The sequence below is a fragment of the Oncorhynchus tshawytscha genome, linkage group LG30 (genome assembly GCF_018296145.1).
Source record: "Oncorhynchus tshawytscha isolate Ot180627B linkage group LG30, Otsh_v2.0, whole genome shotgun sequence".
Taxonomy (NCBI): Eukaryota; Metazoa; Chordata; class Actinopteri; order Salmoniformes; family Salmonidae; genus Oncorhynchus; species Oncorhynchus tshawytscha.
In genome coordinates, this window is record NC_056458.1 from 47,383,182 (window position 1) to 47,394,146 (window position 10,965).

The following is a 10,965-nucleotide window of genomic DNA, read 5'->3' on the forward strand; positions in this document are numbered from 1 at the left end:
TAACCACGTGACTCTCCCTTCTACTTGAGTAATTTTGTATTAAGGTATCTTTTACCCAAGTATGACAATTGGGTACTTTTTCCACCACTGCGATTATCCTTTTGTGAGAGAAATTACAAGATTATGTTATAAATACTGTTATTGCATTTAATGACTGTTTTATGCAACAGAAGAGGGTTCTTAGAACACTGTCATCTGTGTGTGTTCTACTGAGAAGGGCTTCTGGGGGCTTAATGCTGACAGAAGATTTATGATGCCTTGGGTGATAAATCTTAACAAGACCGCATTCCATAGCATGAGTTGATGTTTTTATTCTGAGGTACCAGGGTCGAGATGGCTGCAGTTTGAGGGCTAGACCCTGGTTTCTACACATAATGAGAACAGTCTTTTACACCAGATACTGTCCGCGGTGAATTATTAGTGTCTTTCGTACGATTCCTAACCTTCTGACCCATTCCATACATCTGTTGTTTGTCATGAACATTCAGGAGGGTGTATCTTTGGTTTTTAACATGTTTACTAAACTGCCTGCAACCTCTATGACCTTTCCTCCACCAGTGTAGTAGGCCCTAGTTATCATGTTAGCCTCTTGCTCTTGTTCCCATAGAAGTGCCGCATAGAAGGAGCAGGACCAGGAGAAGACGTGACAAGGTGAGTGCTCAGGTTTAGGAGGACAGGTAATAAAAGGATGAGAAGAGCTAAATAAATGGTTAGAAAAACTAGAATTTGAAAATAGTAGTGACTTGTTTGAGGCCCTGTTTGAGTACCCTGTTGTACACTTATTCACTACCACATTCATTTCCTCCCTAAGTTGCAGCGATGAATCTGCTGACCCTGTCTTATTTGGGCATGTATGGTCAAACAAGTCACTACTATTTTCAAATTCTAGTTTTTCAAACCATTTATTTAGCTCTTCTCATCCTTTTATTACCTGTCCTCCTAAACCTGAGCACTCACCTTGTCACGTCTTCTCCTGGTCCTGCTCCTTCTATGCGGCACTCGACGTTGCCGGTTTACTAATCACTGACTCTGACAACCATCATTATGCACACCTGGCAACATCGTTATGCGCACCTGTGCCTCATTATGAGATACACCTGGACTCCATCAACTTCACTGATTACCTCCTTTATATCTGTCACTCCCTTAGAATCAATACTGCGTGGGGAATGGAACTATGTTTCATGTCCAGACCCTACTCTCGCGTTGTCTTGTATAGCTCCATGTTCATTACACTATTAAACTCACCAGCTGTACTCGACTCATAGCGTCTGATACACCATTTAGTAAATCGTTTCTACTGTTTCGTTTAGCGTACACATAATTTCCTTGCGCAATATTTGTATATTTTTATCCCTGTTTTAATGCCCCACACAAAACAAGCAGGACCCTACAGCGAAAGCAAAAAACTTTAAACTACTCATCCAATCCTTTTGCGTCAGCGTCCGACCTCTGCTCTCCCCATTCAAATGTTTTCTTTTTGTAAGGATTCCAGGGATCCCTTATCCCAACTTTATTTTTGGCACCTCTAGGTCACTGAAGGCATCTACCAGGATTCCTTTAAGCCCTTCACTGGTAGCCTGGTGTGTTGGCCTAGTCACAGTGAAGCCTGTGCATGCGTCAAATCACAATTTTAAAAAACGTATTAACCTAAGTGTACATGCAGAGACTTCCCAATAGGACCGAACTCTTTGTTAATAATCCTCCTGACAAACGTCACACTAGAACTCATTACGTACCCAATGTAATGAAAATAAGTAGTGTTTCCCTGATGCATGGCTCATCACATTGGCTTCTTTGTGACTTGTCTCCTTTTTGTACCTCAACAGCTGGGTCAACACTCCCTCTGCACATACACGGGAGCGGCAGGTAGCCTAGAGGTTAGAGCGTTGGCCCAGTAACCAAAAGATTGCTAGATTGAATCCCCGAGCTGACAGGGCAAAAATGTGTAGTTCTGAACAAGGCAGTTATACCCACTGTTCCTAGGCTACCATTGTCAATAAGAATTTGTTCTTAACTGGCTTGCCACGTTAAATAAAGGCAAAATAAACATTCTTGAGGTATGAGTCTTTTTCCCCTGGGATCTATTTATCCACCACCTCCCATCATTAAACAAACTTCCCCCTTGCCATCTCTTGGTCCTCTGTCCATGTGCCCTTTTGGTGGGCCTTAACATGCACTATTATATAATTCCCAGATTTTACTATACCTGCTATTTTTTTCCCATGTGGCCCTAGTAATTCCTCCATTCATCCCCTACAATATATTATCTTCAAATACTATTTCCTGTACATATTTAGAATCTGTCACTATTTTCTGTACATCTTTGTCACGCCCTGACCTTAGAGATCCTTTTTATGTCTCTATTTTGGTTTGGTCAGGGCGTGAGTTGGGGTGGGTATTCTATTTTCTGTGTTGTGTATTTCTTTGTGTTTGGCCGGGTGTGGTTCTCAATCAGGGACAGCTGTCTATCGATGTCTCTGATTGGGAACCATACTTAGGCATCCCTTTTTTCCACCTGTGTTTGTGGGAAGTTGACTTTGTTTAGGGCACAAAGCCTTTGAGCTTCACGGTTTGGTTTTGTAGTGTTTATTGTTCGGCGTCATTTTGATTGAATAAAGAAAATGTATGCTCACCACGCTGCACCTTGGTCCTCTCCTTTCAACGGAGGTGACAATCTTGTTGCTTCTAACAGGGCCTCTACTTCTCCTACTTGTGCTGAGCCTCTGGCTCTGCTTATGTCTCCACTCTTTCCTTTAATTATGTAACCCCATCCAGCGTTTATCTTATTTCCATCAGTACAGTGCATTTGGAAAGTATTCAGACCCCTTGACTTTTCCCACATTTTGTTACCTTATAGCCTTTTTCTAAAATGATTTTTTTTTAAAAATGTACCTAATATACACACAATACCCTATAACGACAAAGCAAAAAGTTTTATTTATTAAAAAACAGAAATACCTTATTTACGTAAGAAATTCAGACCATTTGCTATGAGACTCGAAATTGAGCTCAGGTTTACCCTGTTTCCATTTATCATCTTTGGGATGTTTCTACAACTTGATTGGTTTTATTTAATTTAATCCATTTTAGAATAAGGCTGTAACATAACAAAATGTGGAAAAAGTCAAGGGGTCTGAATACTTTCTGAATGCACTGTGTGTAATGAGACATATTTATTCTCTTTAGAGTGGTTTATTGACATTTTAGAGGTGATAAGTTGGACAAATCGGGTGAAAACAGCAGAAAAAGTACTTCTCTTCAGGACATGAAGCCATTTCTTCAAAAGTTGTGGGTCCTTGGGTAGGCCGATGTTAGCTTCCAATTGTTGTTGGAGCCAATTCATACAGCATGGAGCTATTCAGTTTGTGTTTGAATTACTACTTGTTGTCATCACCTAACATCACGCTCTTCAATTCACTCTCCGCGCGACAACTCAATACCACAGACAATTAGCTGATTCCTGCCAGTGACTCCCTGGCATCAGTCGTTACTATGGCAATTTAAAATGGCGCTGACCATAGCTCAAATAAATCTTGTTGACGATCAAAATACTAAATATAGAGATGTTTTTATGTTAAATATATGTTTAAGATTAGTGGATTGAATACATCTATTATACTTACTTCCTAAAGTGTTTCCATTCCCCTTTAAGTGATGCTCTGTTTCTGGTATTTTTCATGATTTAAGAATTTTATATGATGTAGGTCCTATTGGAATTTATTTCCCAACTGAAGGTCTAGGGCCATTATTCAAGGTTTGCCAATGATTATATTGTTATTCATGTAGGTACAGAATAACAATCAACTTACTCTGCAGTAAGGACAATGTAATAAAGTTTATATTCACCTTCACCCATCAGTGCATGGGCATTGTACTGGAGTTGTACTGTACTCAAAGTAGCATACAAAGCAGAAATACAATTAATCAGATCAACTCAATGACCATCAGTAGTCTACTGTAGCAGTCTGTATCCACTAGGATGAGCTGTCTCCAATGTTACAGTATAACAGCCAGAGACTGACTTGTAGTCATGTAATTTACAAGACGAGTGTTGGGGTGGTTTTACAAGAAAGAGAGATTTGGTCAAAGACAGTATGAAGATAGGGTAAAACTGCTTCTTCAATAGAAATCCCGGAAAACACTTGTATGCGATGTCATGGCGACGTTGGCTAGCAGAGCTCATCCGGAGAGAAGCAAGTCATCGGGTCTAATGGTCGTCTCACGCCGAACTGCGCATGTGCGGGCCGTCAACTCAAAGGCACTGCTTCGATATAAACTTGTTTTTGACAAAAAATGAAAAAGTGTCAGTTCACCACTTTCACAAGGTTGCTGTAATAACAGGTTCAACTACTTAAGAAATTGTCTCGAATCTAGGTTTTGCCTTTTGATTTCGAGAAAATGAACAACTAATGAAGATGTTTTCACTTCTCTCATTGACTTCTCAAGCCCCAAACCCCGGCATGTTCTGTTTACTATTTCAGAAGCGTTCCTGGATGTCTCGCGATGTTGCGCCTCTGGGTTTAGAAACTCTGTGATTTGGTCTATAAAACAGGGTGTAACACCCCATCTACATCTAGGTAGAGACACATATACGTATGTTGTATACCTGGCTCCTATTTCGAACATCTACTTGTAATTTTGTCTGGTTGACATCCATTAAACTTCGTTGATTTAAGGTAGGCTACGAACCCTTATTTCATTTCAACTGTAGGCTTAAATGGTTGCTTAGCTAAACCTTTACTGGGCAATCATTAAAGCCACAATCCGTATTTGGTGAAACTGGCACGTCCGTTTGGGATATTAAAACAACGAATAAGTTACTTTAAACAAAGTACACTTTTTTCCCATCGGATATCAATGCAACAACAAAAAATACCAGAAACGGACGCTCCTCTCCTCCGTTTCATCACTGAAACAATATGAAAGGCGCTGTTTCACCAAATGTAGATTCTAACTTGAATTGATCTTTGAGAAATAACATTGTCAGTGCCTCCAGTTATTGTGGTCCACAGCTCAGGGATGGGTTTAGGGAAATGTAACCCCTCTCAAAATCTAAAGTGCTCTAGATGCCAGGACTGACCGTCCATGATATCTGCATTATAGTTTTAACCATCTTTTGAATCTATACATTGCTTTATAACATTTACAAACAAATAAACATTTATTTCGCTTATTTTGAAAGCAGTAATGGCATCAAGTCTGTTGTTAATCAACATTCTGCCTTCCAGAAGCCACCTTTATTCACCTATAAACGATCAATAAATCTATCAAACATTAGTTCAATCAGATGTGGTCAGAGAGAGAAAAGAGACATTCATTAAAGGATGATTCCCTGTAGATCTTGTACCTCTTGTAGCGCCATAAGGAAACGTTCTAACGTTGTATGCCCTCAGACTTCTAGGACCTATGAGATAAAGTCATGTATAACTTCCACAACTAAATGAGTTATTTATATGTTAGTGTGCTTGTAATGAGAAATAGTTTGGCAAAACATCTCGCCCCTTGAAAGTACGTATTGGAGAACATAAATCCACTATTAGACGTCAAGATATCACCTCGCTAGTTGAGACACTTTAGAGAACAATCATTCTATTAATGAATTGCGTTGCGTCGGGATCAAAAACGTTCATCCACCAAGTTTTTTATTTTATTTTTCCTTTATTTAACCAGGCAAGTCAGTTAAGAACACATTCTTATTTTCAATGACGGCCTGGGAACAGTGGGTTAACTGCCTGTTCAGGGGCAGAACGACAGATTTGTACCTTGTCAGCTCGGGGGTTTGAACTCACAACCTTGCGGTTACTAGTCTAACGCTCTAACCACTAGGCTACCCTGCCGCCCCAAGTATAGGTGACCATGACGATAAATTACTACAATGAGAAGCCACGTGGATAAATAAATGACATTATGTATCTCCACACGGTTTAAATGAAGAATTAGATTTCCCCACATTTAGACTGCTATACAAGAACACTGTCCATATCAGACTTTGCATATAATTTGAGTTGCCCAACATATTTCTTAACGGCTTTGCATAATGTCCTTTGTGGTGGGCTTTTTTTCATGAATTGACATGAGTGGGGCGATTTGATTTGTGAGTTGCCCATCCGGCCAGCCCCCATACCCTATAATTCTGTATTTCTTTGTGATTGTAACTTGTTTTCAGGTAGACCACAGAAGCCACATCCCTGATTGGCAGATGAGTGGCAACCCTGATTAGAAGCACCTGCTGCTCATCGGTTCTTTACAAATGTTGTTTTGAATTAGAATAAAGTTGTACCTAAACACCGAAGAAGGCTGTAAAGCTGAAACATTTGTGTATGCTATCCCTGATGCAGTGAAAATAATTAAACAAATTGAGTGATCTTTATGCTATAATTTACTGATGCATTATTGCGACTTCAAAAGCACTGGAACGCAATCACGTCTTATTTACACCTTCCACAACTTGGAAAGAGATTCAGAGGAAGACAACATTACTACTTTACACTCCCAGCACCATTTCACTTGAACAGACAAATGAGAAAATAGATTTTCACAAATCAATTAAGAATACATTATTTACAAATGTTTATTTACAGTGTTTCTAGAGTAGAAACACAGAGGCTGGTGGCAGTTATATTGTCTCAATGTATTTAAAGAAATTACAAAGTTAGCCTTGTTCGATCATCCTGTTTAGTCATGCTGTTGGGTCAGTGTTGAGATGCATGTTTGATCACAAATACCTTAGCTTCTACGGAGCCTAAGAACACTTATATATATATTTTTAAATGTAGTCGAAGCAGACACACACATTTTCTTCAGGAAACAGTACCAAATATACTGTAAAAAAAAGTACTGTTTCCGGGAGCAAAAGCATTCACTGTCTGTTTTTGGTTATTTTCATATCTCATCTCTAAGAAAGTCAGAGACCTACAAGATCAACAAGAGAATGGGTAGCGATAAATCAAAAAACCGAGCGGATAAGGCAGAGAAAGACCTCAATCAAGCCAAAACGGAAAAAAAGAAAGTGAAGAAGGGAAAGACGACTGAAAACGATTACAACCAACTCCTTGCTAAGAACGTGAGACTGGAAACAGAACAAAAGATGGAAGAAGAACGAAGACAGGAGCTCGAGAAGGAAAGACTACAATTAATGGAACACAATAGACAGCGAGAGAAAGATGAAAGGACAAGAATTAAGCAGGAAAAAGAGATTGTAAAAGGAGATCAGAACACTGTATAAAAAAGGGCATAAACTGTTTAATTTATCCACAAAATGTATTATTGAACAAAGCACACAAACATTGTAAACTTTTAATATCCACATTTGCACTGCCTGTTTTATTTTCCTCATTCTGTGTTGAAGTGGCGAGTGGTTTTATAACCCTGTTAGCCGTCTTTTGGTTTTATTTACCTGGCTGCTGCCACCAAATGCTTTTCAAACCAATGCCTGTCAATATCTGAGAATCCTCTGTAGCTTTGCAATAAATAGATTCTATTGATGCCTTGTTGTCCGATGTCTTCTCTGACACGTCACACCTGACACAGAAAAATCTAAACAGTTTATTCAGGATGTATTTAAATTCAACTCTTATAGGCCAGCATTCAATGCAAGGCATGCTTTATATAAAATGTACATGTATCTTGACCAGACGAAGTATGTTGGCCAGTGGCGTAATTAGGCCCGGGCTTCCGGGGCTTCAGCCCTGGATGTTTTTGGTTCAGCCCCGACCCTTTTGATGGTATTATTATTATCAATATTATTTAAAAAGTATATACATTTCAGTCTGAGTTTTCATAACCACACATCACTTGCGCTATGCACATTTTAATGACTAAAATAAACAATCCAATATACTTTGCTAGGCAGTAGCAGGCACTGCAAGAAGCCCCTGGTGTGACTCAGTGTCTGCTGTGATTGGTCGAGATATAACAACACAGTGGACCGCTCCCGTCCCTTGACCCCACCCCTACAGCACCGGTTAGATGTCAATCCCATCACTCAGTAAAATGCCTCAACACAGCAAATATGGACACTCCAGAATTTCTTCCGAAAGGCAAATAAAGTGGGCGGGTTTGAGGCAGTAATGAATGCGGTAGAACAGCCAGAAAGTCAGAGTGCAGAAACAGAGCCACAGGTTTGGCGGTAGCTAACTAGACTCCATCAGCATAAGGGTAGGCTAATGCTAATAAGTTAGCGCTCAGTATCCTAAGCGAGTCTGAGTTATTTAACAGTATATTTAGTGAATGGGAAAGCTAAGAATGTTTATATAAGTCATGAAATTAGGAAAAGTAGTTATTTCCAGCGATTGTATTGGATGGGTTTAGTTTCTGTAGCTAGCTAAATAAAAAAAATAAAAATGAAGAGATGAGCAAATGTTTTTCTGACTGAAGCACATATCTTCTGACAGTGACACAGTGCCCCCCTGTGGACTGAAGCTGAACTTTACTACAACATTTGTATTTTATTTTATTTTATTTCACCTTTATTTAACCAGGTAGGCTAGTTGAGAACAAGTTCTCATTTACAACTGCGACCTGGCCAAGATAAAGCATAGCAGTGTGAGCAGACAACACAGAGTTACACATGGAATAAACAAATTAACAAGTCAATAACACAGTAGAAAACAAAGGGGGAGTCTATATACAATGTGTGCAAAAGGCATGAGGAGGTAGACGAATAGTTACAATTTTGCAGATTAACACTGGAGTGATAAATGATCAGATGGTCATGTACAGGTAGAGATATTGGTGTGCAAAAGAGCAGAAAAGTAAATAAATAAAAACAGTATGGGGATGAGGTAGGTGAAAATGGGTGGGCTATTTACCAATAGACTATGTACAGCTGCAGCGATCGGTTAGCTGCTCAGATAGCTGATGTTTGAAGTTGGTGAGGGAGATAAAAGTCTCCAACTTCAGCGATTTTTGCAATTCGTTCCAGTCACAGGCAGCAGAGTACTGGAACGAAAGGCGGCCAAATGAGGTGTTGGCTTTAGGGATGATCAGTGAGATACACCTGCTGGAGCGCGTGCTACGGATGGGTGTTGCCATCGTGACCAGTGAACTGAGATAAGGCGGAGCTTTACCTAGCATGGACTTGTAGATGACCTGGAGCCAGTGGGTCTGGCGACGAATATGTAGCGAGGGCCAGCCGACTAGAGCATACAAGTCGCAGTGGTGGGTGGTATAAGGTGCTTTAGTGACAAAACGGATGACACTGTGATATACTGCATCCAGTTTGCTGAGTAGAGTGTTGGAAGCCATTTTGTAGATGACATCGCCGAAGTCGAGGATTGGTAGGATAGTCAGTTTTACTAGGGTAAGCTTGGCGGCGTGAGTGAAGGAGGCTTTGTTGCGGAATAGAAAGCCGATTCTTGATTTGATTTTAGATTGGAGATGTTTGATATGAGTCTGGAAGGAGAGTTTGCAGTCTAGCCAGACACCTAGGTACTTATAGATGTCCACATATTCAAGGTCGGAACCATCCAGGGTGGTGATGCTAGTCGGGCATGCGGGTGCAGGCAGCGATCGGTTGAAAAGCATGCATTTGGTTTTACTAGCGTTTAAGAGCAGTTGGAGGCCACGGAAGGAGTGTTGTATGGCATTGAAGCTTGTTTGGAGGTTAGATAGCACAGTGTCCAATGACGGGCCGAAAGTATATAGAATGGTGTCGTCTGCGTAGAGGTGGATCAGGGAATCGCCCGCAGCAAGAGCAACATCATTGATATACACAGAGAAAAGAGTCGGCCCGAGAATTGAACCCTGTGGTACCCCCATAGAGACTGCCAGAGGACCGGACAGCATGCCCTCCGATTTGACACACTGAACTCTGTCTGCAAAGTAATTGGTGAACCAGGCAAGGCAGTCATCCGAAAACCGAGGCTACTGAGTCTGCCGATGAGAATATGGTGATTGACAGAGTCGAAAGCCTTGGCAAGGTCGATGAAGACGGCTGCACAGTACTGTCTTTTATCGATGGCGGTTATGATATCGTTTAGTACCTTGAGTGTGGCTGAGGTGCACCCGTGACCGGCTCGGAAGCCAGATTGCACAGCGGAGAAGGTACGGTGGGATTCGAGATGGTCAGTGACCTGTTTGTTGACTTGGCTTTCGAAGACCTTAGATAGGCAGGGCAGGATGGATATAGGTCTGTAACAGTTTGGGTCCAGGGCGTCTCCCCTTTGAAGAGGGGGATGACTGCGGCAGCTTTCCAATCCTTGGGGATCTCAGACGATATGAAAGAGAGGTTGAACAGGCTGGTAATAGGGGTTGCGACAATGGCGGCGGATAGTTTCAGAAATAGGGGGTCCAGATTGTCAAGCCCAGCTGATTTGTACGGGTCCAGGTTTTGCAGCTCTTTCAGAACATCTGCTATCTGGATTTGGGTAAAGGAGAACTTGGAGAGGCTTGGGCGAGGAGCTGCCGGGGGAGGAGCTGTTGGCCGAGGTTGGAGTAGCCAGGCGGAAGGCATGGCCAGCCATTGAGAAATGCTTATTGAAGTTTTCGATAATCATGGATTTATCGGTGGTGACCGTGTTACCTAGCCTCAGTGCAGTGGGCAGCTGGGAGGAGGTGCTCTTGTTCTCCATGGACTTCACAGTGTCCCAGAACTTTTTGGAGTTGGAGCTACAGGATGCAAACTTCTGCCTGAAGAAGCTGGCCTTAGCATTCCTGATTGACTGCATGTATTGGTTCCGGACTTCCCTGAACAGTTGCATATCACGGGGACTATTCGATGCTATTGCAGTCCGCCACAGGATGTTTTTGTGCTGGTCGAGGGCAGTCAGGTCTGGGGTGAACCAAGGACTGTATCTGTTCTTAGTTCTGCATTTTTTGAACGGAGCATGCTTATCTAAAATGGTGAGGAAGTTACTTTTAAAGAATGACCAGGCATCCTCACCTGACGGGATGAGGTCGATATCCTTCCAGGATACCCGGGCCAGGTCGATTAGAAAGGCCTGCTCACAGAAGTGTTTTAGG

The 10,965-nt window shown here is 41.5% G+C and overlaps 1 long non-coding RNA gene across 1 annotated transcript; it reads left to right on the plus strand.

Moving 5' to 3' along the window:
* The first annotated feature begins 4,210 nt into the window (after positions 1 to 4,210).
* On the plus strand, positions 4,211 to 7,489 carry LOC112228228. The gene is made up of 2 exons (XR_002950005.2): positions 4,211 to 4,679; positions 6,170 to 7,489. It is a non-coding gene; the product is annotated as an uncharacterized LOC112228228 (long non-coding RNA).
* Positions 7,490 to 10,965: the final 3,476 nt, after the last annotated feature.